Below are 10,350 nucleotides of genomic sequence, written 5' to 3' on the forward strand. Positions count from 1 at the left end.
TTGGAAGATCAAAGACAATTTTTAATATAATTCTGATTGGATTCGTCTGAAAGAAGAAAGTCATATACACCTAGGATGCCTTGAGGGTGAGTAATTCATGGGCTAATTTTCATTTTTGGGTGAACTAACCCTTTAAAATGGGTTCTATCGTCTATTGCGGTGTTGCATAACGCCACTCCCGTCTGGTGTTGTAATGCACTGCACCTTTCAATGTACTCCCTCAAGTGTTCCACCCTCCAGAGTGAGCAGAGCATAGTGATGTTTGCTTTCGAGTGGAATTCGGCCTTTAAATATGTGTTGAACTTTACTGTTAGTGATCTGCTGTAACTGTAGAAACTGCTACAGATAAACTTATTCCACATAGTGCATCTACAGTACATAACAAATGAAGAAGATTTAGTGGTGCAAAAGGTGCTAATTGGGCTGTATATTAGAAGGTGTGGGTTCACAGGTTAAAGAGCAACAATTAAAGATCTGCTAAATATCTGAGGTATGCTCCTAAGTCAGTGGCTCAGGGTGTTTGGAACAAACTAATTATTCCTGCTCTCCACCCATCCTCTAATCCCATTGGAGCTATTTCTCTCCCAGACTCGGCCTGAGCAAATGCTGTTTTTATGCAGTTTTCCCAGACACCTGCTTTCCCGAACACCTGCACCTCTCCTCTGCTTCAGGTGCAGGAGTGCTCCTGTTTTTGTTGGACAGGATGAGTAATATCGGCTGAGAATGTGGTGAGGCTTGAAGACTGCTGTTTAAAAGAATTACATTAAAAATCAATTTTCAGACCTGCCTCTGGATAATACAGCTCTCTTTACAGATCCATTCTGCTCAAAGCATGGTTGCATTATGTAATTGGTGCCAAAGAGGAATATCCAGTTATAAAGTAATTAGCCAATTGTAATCTCTTGGAGGCTAAAGAAGACACCAGAGGCCAAAGGTGTCAAACATCTACTCTTGTGAACAGGCCCACATGAAACCTGCGCATGTACAGTAGATCTAGGCTGAAAACAATGCCGATTTCTGCAGAATTGGAATGCGTTTCATTCACAAAGGTCTACACATCTCCTGCTTGTTGCAAAAAATATTCATTAAATATTTAGTCTAGTTTGATTGATTTCAGCTAATAATAAACATGTCCAAATAAAGCTCTGCTTAACACATTTTACCATATTTAAATGCATTCCAATCATTTGCACAAATACAAAAAAAGCATGAGCAAACCACATTTTGGTGGCCACAAATTTCTGAATTTCCACTTCCCGTTTTGTATTTATTTATTACATTTGAATCTTAATACTGTACACTTACATGAGATGAAGAAGAATCTCTGCTCTTTACCAGCAGAGACAACAGGAGAATCATTACCTGTATGGCAGACGAAACAGAAGACAAAAAAAAAAAATAGAATAAACATTGATACTGTATACACAGTTGCTTTTTTTGGACGGTAGCCCACTCCTTAAAACTCACTAGTATTAGTGTAAATTACATTAAACTCAGAGACCTTCATACTTGATAAATTGTAGTGCAGGATCTAACAGCATTGTGGCATCGGAACTTAAAGTACATGAAGAACAGCAGTGCTAACATTAACCGATGAATGCACCTTCAAACATTCTGGTAATTTATCAATGAGAGTACAGCTCTTTTTACCATTTTTAAAAGTACACATCGTTTAAATACATTTCACAGACTCTGTCTGAACCTGAACTAACAGAAAAGTCAGTTAGCTGAACACAGTGAGTGTTAAAACCAGTGGCCAAATAAACAATGGTATTGTGCTCTGAACAGGATGCCAAGCAGCATGCAAAGTGACCACATGGCTCTATGGTCATTATTCCTAATTGCTGTGTAAATAATCATTGTAAAGATGGAAGTCATAAAGGCAAGCAAAGCAGATCACATCAACATTTAAATAGCCATTGATAGTGAAATGGCTGTTAAACCTCATACAATTGACAGAGTGCAATATTTATTTTCTGATGTTATGTTTTCAGGCATTTATTAGACAGGATAAGGAGATAAGGATAAGGATCGGGAAGCATCTCAAGTCAGGAGCTAAAACTCAGCTTGCCTAAGGTGCTGTTACGTGATGTGTCGGAGTGCTACTCACACTATGCCTTTGATAGACAGAGTACATTATTCTTAGTGATGCTGAAGACATTGTGAGCCAACTACATACTCCTCTAATTCTCAGACCCTAATTAGAGCATAGGTGGACGGATCATCCTGTGACGCAGAGCAGACAGTGAGAGAGTGAATAAAGCTCTGGCTAAATCCACGCAGGCATTGATTTAGAAGATGGTTTAAGACAAAGCCAGAAAAGACAGCTCGGGAACTGACCCATTCATTTTGAACAAGACCATCTGCTCACAAGACCCTACTCTAATCAGTTTTTGTTTCTCACATAATTTTGTGAGATTATGTGGTGTGGCTCTCGGTCCCTCTAAGGGGGTCTGGTGGCATGCCCCCTGAAAGAAACTTAATTAGATTTTGAAGTTAAATTCATTAATCTTGTGTTTTTGAGAGTTTAAAGTTAAGAGTTCCAACCCATTTTTGACCGAACAGATTCAAATGTCTTTGGTTTGACTTGAACTCAATAATACATTAATAATAATAATAATAATAATACATTATTATCCTTAAGACAGTAATATATATATATATATATATATATATATATGTATGCATAATATATGTGTGGGTTTTGTGTATATTTATTATGTATATATAAATACACACATACAGTATATATTTTGAAATTATTTACATGTATTTACATTTCTATATTTATATTCATATAATTTATATTATAACATTATTATAACATAACATTTTTCTAAAATATATACATGCATGTGTGTGTATTGATATATACATAATAAATATACACAAAACCCACACATATATTATGCATACAAAAACTTTTATATATATATATTTCACTTACCGCCCAATGTTGTCCAACAAAACAATACATATTAAAGGCTATGAAAACAAATAAAGTGAATGTAACCATGTAAGCCTTTATATTATGTGCAAAAAAGGGTTAACATCACATTTCATTCTAACATTGTAACATTGCAATCTAAAAACAAAAATAAGGCTTTTAAAGTTAATTTCACTAAACTAAAAATGAAAATAAATGAAAACAAAAGCACAGAGTTGTGTAAGACTATTTTGATTGTCACTTTACAGTCAGTGCTATCATAAAAATAGACTTACTTGTAGGTTTAAAATTCTACATGTCACATTTATTGTCCAACTACAAATATTTCAGCGAAATGTATATTTTAGTCAGAATTATTGCGCTGATATTTAATTGAGCTCTGTCTGTTTGGCACGCATGCGCACGGCGGTGCTCGTTCACTGAAGTGAAGTTTAGCGGAGAATCCCAGAAGGCTCATGCACTTCGGACAGAAAAATGGAAATATTTCCATGGCTTTCTAAAAGGGAATATACCTGTGAAATGTAAGTTATGCATTTAGGAAGACGGCACATCTCAAACACATTAAACAGCGCGAGTAGCCTAGTGTCTCTGTCAGCAGCACACGCAGACTTTCTATCAGAGCATATGACGGGCCGAGCCGCTTAAACTAATATGCGAAACTAAACTATAAACTGTCTTACCAGTTTTTAAAGGCCTTAGTATGAAGCTTATCACATGTTTAGAACAAATTGGATTATGCACTTTCTCTGCAGCAGCTCAGTCTGTGTCCTCAGCTATATTTTTTAGATGCGCTCGTATCAAACTACTGTATATCGATATAAATGGTATTGCCTCATATCGAATCGCTTATAAAGAAAATATCGATATATCGTACAAACTCGATATACCGCCCAGCCCTAAAATGTATGCGTGTGTGTGTGTGTGTGTGAGAGAGTATATTAAAGGGATAGTTCACCCAAAAATGAAAATTTTGTTCATCTTCGGAAAACAAATTAAGATATTTTTGATGAAATCCGATAGCTCTCAGACCCTGCATTGACAGCAATACAACTGAAATGTTCCCATGTCCAGAAACGTAGCAAGGACATCTATAAAATAGTCGAAGTGACATCAGGGGTTCAACCGTAATTTTACGAAGCAATGAGAATATTTTTTGTGTGCAAAGAAAAGAAAAATAACTTTTTTTTTCAACAATTCTTCTACTCCTCATCCTGTCTGCAGCGGCGCTGCCATTGTGGAGCACGATTGTCACGATGCATTTGCTTGCTTCCGCGTCATGTAAACGACACATGTGCGTGCTGACGCATGTGCGTGTTAACGTAAGCAGCAGCGCCACGCACATTAATTGTTTTTTTCTTTCGTTATTTTTACTTTGCACACAAAAAGTATTCTCGTAGCTTACTTAAAAATTATTTATAATATTTGTAAGAAAAAAACATCAATTCATAAAATCAAACTAACATTAATATACTTCAAAAAAACTGGATAATTGAAATATTTTTCCTTTTCTTTATTGTGGACATTATTATTTGTCACCGACCCACTACATAGCAGTGTTGCTAACTGCAACAGCAAAGTGCGATGACAACATTTTCAGTAGTGTGAAAATGGTTTCAGGAATGGTTTAGCTTTCCAGCAACAAGCTTTTTCCAGCAAGTAGTGTTGTGACAAAATATTGCATCACTTTTTTGTCACATTATAGGGTAGCATTTCAGTCCTACAAGCAAGCTGCCATTTATTTTTTTTTGGTGCACTCAACAAGCACTATCTTCAAGAGTATCCTTGTCCGTAAGTAGTGCTGGGAACATCTCACGGTTTGCTTCAATTGTTTAAAAAAAAAAGAGATACCCTAATTTGCGTGATGCATTCATAAGTGTTCCCAGAGTTATATTTTATATTTTCTTCATACTGCTGTTTAGCAGTATGTACTTGATTATGTTATATAAATAGGGTGTTTAAGTTTTGTTATGTTTTAGCAAATTGTATACATTATTCTGTAAATTGAGATTGAGATGTGCCAGATAAATAAGGACTGCTTTGTATTGTCAGTATGCTGTAAATAAGTGCCATAGGAAAAAAAAGTTAGCATCTGGGTTTCTTCAGTGTAGTGTAGGGCTGGGTATCAAGTTCGATACTTTTTAGGCACTGACCGAATTGCCTTGATACCATTGAGTATCGAAAAACATCTCATCGTTCAGTACCAAATTTCGATACCTAAGGGGTTAATCTCATCAGCGTCAGTGAGCCAATAAGCCTGCAACACACGACATATCGATCAGTGTTTGACATCCATGTTATGTGACCATTCATGCAAACTGTAGCATCATGCTATATAAGACAATAAATAAGATTTATATTCCGCTTTTACTCAAAACTCACTTTAAACCACCATCGAGTGTTTGTAATAACTTCCAATTGCCGTCTAATGTGTGTTTTGGCCATGTAATGTTGCTGAAATTAAATATGTTATTACCTCTGAGTAGGGCTGTGCGATTAATCGAAATCGAATCGAAATCGCGATTTGAGACGTTGCGATTTCCTAATCGCAAAGCCTGCGATGTGGACGCGATATTACTCTGTTCCAAAGCATATGCATGACTGCCAGCCTTGAGTTGCAATCTTACTTGCCCTGGGCAAGAGTGAGCGCTCCTCCGTTCTCCCCAATCAGCACTGCTCTAGCCAACTGCGTAAACACCCACCATTGTAATCTGGCAGATGGCAACCAATAGAACAACAGTAATTCCTATTGGAATAATGCCCAAAACAAAAAGGAAGTTTGTAATGGTTTAATGGAAACTATAAGAATTTCTTTGATGGTTTCTATTGTTTTTTTCAGCAGGGTAATGATACCCATGCTGTGCTGCACATTATTGACAATATTGAGCTGAAGCTTGACTTTGAAAATTTAAAATCGCAAATCAAATCGCAATCTCTGTCAAAAAAATCGCAATTTGATATTTTCCCCCAAATCTCACAGACCTACCTCTGAGTCAGAGCAGCGATCATGGAAGAGAGAACACAGACAGACAGCGCTGGAAGCTGCTAATGCTCATCAGTAAATCAGTGGAAAATAAATAGAAATCATGATTCTGTCTGAGCTATGCATTTTAAAATGAACACTAACTAGTGTAAATGTAGCCTAACAGATGTGTAAACTGAAGACTATTTGAGCCTTATTAAAACTATTTGCACTCATTTATTCTGTAGGGACTTAACTGTAATTTAAGTCTTTAATTCTATAAGGGAATTAATCATTAATTTTATTTCTAGCTCAGGTTTTGAAAGGACATCGAATCTGAAAATTCGATGTCCACCTGATTAAAACTAAATTCCAATTTGATAGTTTACACTTTAAATCAACGGTCGTCCAGCGAGCCGTCGACTTACTTTACTTACTTTAGTCATTTAGCAGACGCTTTTATCCAAAGCGACTTACGAATAAGATAGTTGACCTCAATATATTTTAACAATTTGAATATTTGTATTTCCCTGGCCACGGTCAATACAATTATGATAAGTAAGCTACGAGCTAGGTAGCAAGGGATCTTTGGGACTTTTGGGAAAGCCCTCGTTGGATTGGTTGGTCTCTTGATGACGGAAGAAGCTTGAGCAGTTCTGCTGAAAAGTCTCTGTTTGCAAGACTTTAAGTTCTTTGAAGATTGCGAAGTTTCAACTGAAGTGTTTGAGTTTTATATGACCGGTTGCTTTGATGGTAAGCGTGTGAGCATAAGTTGGAGTGCTCTTAACACGGCGAAAAGCGAACAGCCAGCAAGCCCTGGAGTCTGTCTTGGGTTTTTGATCCGCGGCGTCAGTCCGTCCAAAGTATCGTTCAGGAACAGGTATCGAAATCAAGGTATCGGTATCAAATTTTTGGAAAGCTGCCCAGCCCTAGTGTAGTGTACTATTAGTTTGTAAACTATAGTATAGCTTATTACTGAATCAAAAAAGTAGTATAATTGTAGCACAAATACTTTAAAGAATGAGTGACCTTGGCTAGATGAAATTTCAAGCAGCTTCCTTAAATCTGGTGTATACAGATGCAATTGGAAGATGTGACTTCTTCCATTATATTAAACTTCACCATTGACTGTTTAACAGAGTCAGGTGGTCTTGAGATGCTAGTCTAATAATGTTATAGAAATGTTAAATGCAAATGCTTGTTCTTATTTTTGCCATTTTGGAGACAGATTAGCACCATCTTTTCTCTCACCCTCTTTATTTCCATTAACTTTTTTCTTCTCTCTGGAGAAAGTGAGTAATTGGCCCCGGAATCCCAGTGTGTGTTTGTACCAGAGGACCTGAGATTTCTGTCTCCCTGGAGAACGGACTGTGTTTGTTCCAGCAGCCATGGAACGTAAAGACTGCCTGCTCTCTCTTTCCATCTGTGGGTGTTTGGATCGAGAAAGAATGGCATTGTGGAGTAGACTGAGGGAGTGAGGAGTGTTTTGTTATGTTGTGGAATACCCTGTTACCTCAGCGTTTTTTTTTTTCAGTGGAACAGCCTGATATTTTCAAGAAATAACTTTTTAAATGCTACAGAGATTGTGGGAGATAATGGCAAGAAGAAAAGGGAGGAACAAACTCAAACTCATGTTGCCCGTATAAGCAGTGTGGCTGTGCTGTGCTAACTGGCTAAGTTGGCTAGGTTAAAGGGGTAGTGAACTCAAAAATAAAAATGTTGTTGGTTTGCATTTCCCAAAAGCATTGTTTGCCAACTATGGCGCAAGTTCTGGTATAGTTCAGTGTAGAGGTCGACCGATGGCTGGAATTATCGGTTATCGGCAAAAATCCATGCCGATAGTTTTCCGGGTTGCGTCCATTGCTGGAGTGGCTGAGAAGGGTCTGCTGTCATTATACAGTGCGAGAGCGGCCTCTAGTGGTTAAAATCACTGACAGCATGTGCTATTTGTTTAGACACGTGATGCTGCACGTTGAACAGAGCGGGAAACTTCAGACGCGGATTTAAATGCAGCCGACAGAAAATCCTGCCGCGCCACAGAGTGCCATTCACATAGTTTTCCATTAAATTACATTATATTAGTCCCGAATCGTTGTTAATGTACATAATGAATTGTGTATTGTGCATTTTCAGCAAAACATTTGTCTTTCTGTGGCTCTAATAAAGTCTGTGTGCTTCATTTATAGAGCTATGATATAGGTTGCGCTTTCTCTCTCCGTTTGCTCCATTTTTTAAACACCGAACTTCAAACACATCCATGCCAAATTGTTCATTCTTGAAGTAAACTTGTGTCTGTTTGGTGATTAAATAAACTGTTTTAGACCGCTGCTCGAGTTGAACGCGACGCGTCCGGAGTGTGTGTGATACCGGTGAGTTCTCCTAGACTCAGCTCTGCGCTTTTATTTTGATTAGATAATCATCAAGTGTTCAAGAATAGAAGCAGTTAAAATGTGAGAGTATACATACAATATCCATATGTATATAATTTTAATGCTATAGCCTTTGTGTATATATTTAAAGATGTGCATCTTTAAGCATGACAGTTGAAATGAAATGGTAACACTTTAAAATAAGAGTTAATTTGTAGCATTAAGATTAATGAAAGCTGTGCAAGTATTGTTCCTTGTTAGAGTGTGTTAATTTCAACAATTACTATTACTATTATTATTGTTATTATTTTTACTACTACTACTAGTATGGTTCAGTACTGTTTTTGTTAATAAAGCACTATTTTAGTTTTTGTTCAGTATCAATTTTAAAACAATCGGTTAATTAATCGGTATCGGCTAGTGTGATCCAACCTAGCTATCGGTATCGGCAAAATCCACTATCGGTCGACCTCTAGTTCAGTGTTTCCCATACTACATTCAATTGAACATTCGCAAATAACATCGCAAGCGTATGTGGTTGGAACTCTCAGCAGCTCTTGACCTGTGGTTAAAAGCATAGTTTCTTGTTAGTATGACATGACTAAAATAGATCATGCTCTTGGGCACTAATGTGCATGTACGTAAATACTTAAGGATACTCCAGAGTATGACATAAGTGGGAATCCGCTATGAATCAAACATCAAAATGCAAAATGACAATGAACAAAAACTATTTTCTTAAGGGAAAAAATACTGTAAACTATACAAGGAACCCTGTCATTTCTATATTAAATGTTAAAATTAGCAACATAGTCCAAATCCATTTTTTTTAATAAACTTTTTAATGATATTTTTATAATGTTTTTTTATTATTATTTTTATTTACTTGTATTTGTTGTTGAAATTGAAACATTTAAAATATAAACAGATGTATTCAAACATACAATAAATAAGACATCACTAACAGGTTGAGTGAAAAAATAATGCATATGTAATAGTGGTCGACCGATATATCGGCCGATATTTGGCATTTTTCAAATATCGGTATCGGCCGATAAGTTTTTCTGTTTGGCCGATGCGTTTGAGGCGGGACCTTTATTTTGACGGCGTAATGAAAAATATAAAATTGCGATTTTTTTGACAGATATTGCGATTGCGATTTGATTTCCGATTTTAAATTTGCAAAGTCAAGCTTCAGCTCAATATTGTCAATAATGTGCAGCACAGTATGGGTATCATTACCCTGCTGAAAAAAACAATAGAAACCATCACAGAAATTCTTATAGTTTCCATTAAACCATTACAAAATTCCTTTTTGTTTTGGGCATTACTCCAATAGGAATTACTGTTGTTCTATTGGTTGCCATCTGCCAGATTACATCCCACCAATAGAATCCATCAAATAGGCACCATTATAGAGTACATTAAAACCAAACAAATTCCCATTATAACCCTGAAATCCATTACATTTGTTATTGTGTTTTGGGAGGGGTTCTATTGTTTTTTTCTTCAGCAGGCAAGATTATAATGGTATAACTACTTTTACAGAATTAACTTAATTACTGAATTTCACAGAAAATAGTTGTTTATTTCTTATAAATAAAGAACGGTATATCTTAAGTCAGTTATTAAAGTATTACATTGATTTATTCATTTTAAGTATTTGGGATTTTAAGAGCAAGTGGAAAATGTGCTGAATGTTTCATTTCATCCAAGTGAAATTAGCAAGCAGTTAGACTGAATTTACATACGTCTTAAACGCGGAGCCAGGCGCGAGTCGACACAGGTTGCGCGAAGGTGCGCTTACTCTTGACCAGGGCAAGTAAGACTGCAACTCAAGGCTGGTAGTCATGCATATGCTCTGGAACAGAGTAATATCGCGTCCACATCGCAGGCTTTGCGATTAGGAAATCGCAACGTCTCAAATCGCGATTTTGATTAATCGCACAGCCCTATAGAAGTCTATCTAATAATCAGATAGAACAGTTAAACAAAGGAATTGAAATGTATACAAAGTATTATATTATTAGTAATAGAAAGGCAAACATTATAATACTTTCTCGTTTGCCGTCAGC

The 10,350-nt window shown here is 36.5% G+C and overlaps 1 protein-coding gene across 4 annotated transcripts in view; it reads left to right on the forward strand.

Annotated features, from left to right (window-relative positions):
• cobl (cordon-bleu WH2 repeat protein) overlaps positions 1–10,350 on the forward strand; it is a 122,488-nt gene that overhangs the window by 11,801 nt on the left and 100,337 nt on the right. The window lies entirely within an intron of this gene.

Source organism: Sinocyclocheilus anshuiensis, unplaced genomic scaffold (genome assembly GCF_001515605.1).
Source record: "Sinocyclocheilus anshuiensis isolate Anshui unplaced genomic scaffold, SAMN03320099.WGS_v1.1 scaffold113, whole genome shotgun sequence".
Taxonomy (NCBI): domain Eukaryota; kingdom Metazoa; phylum Chordata; class Actinopteri; order Cypriniformes; family Cyprinidae; genus Sinocyclocheilus; species Sinocyclocheilus anshuiensis.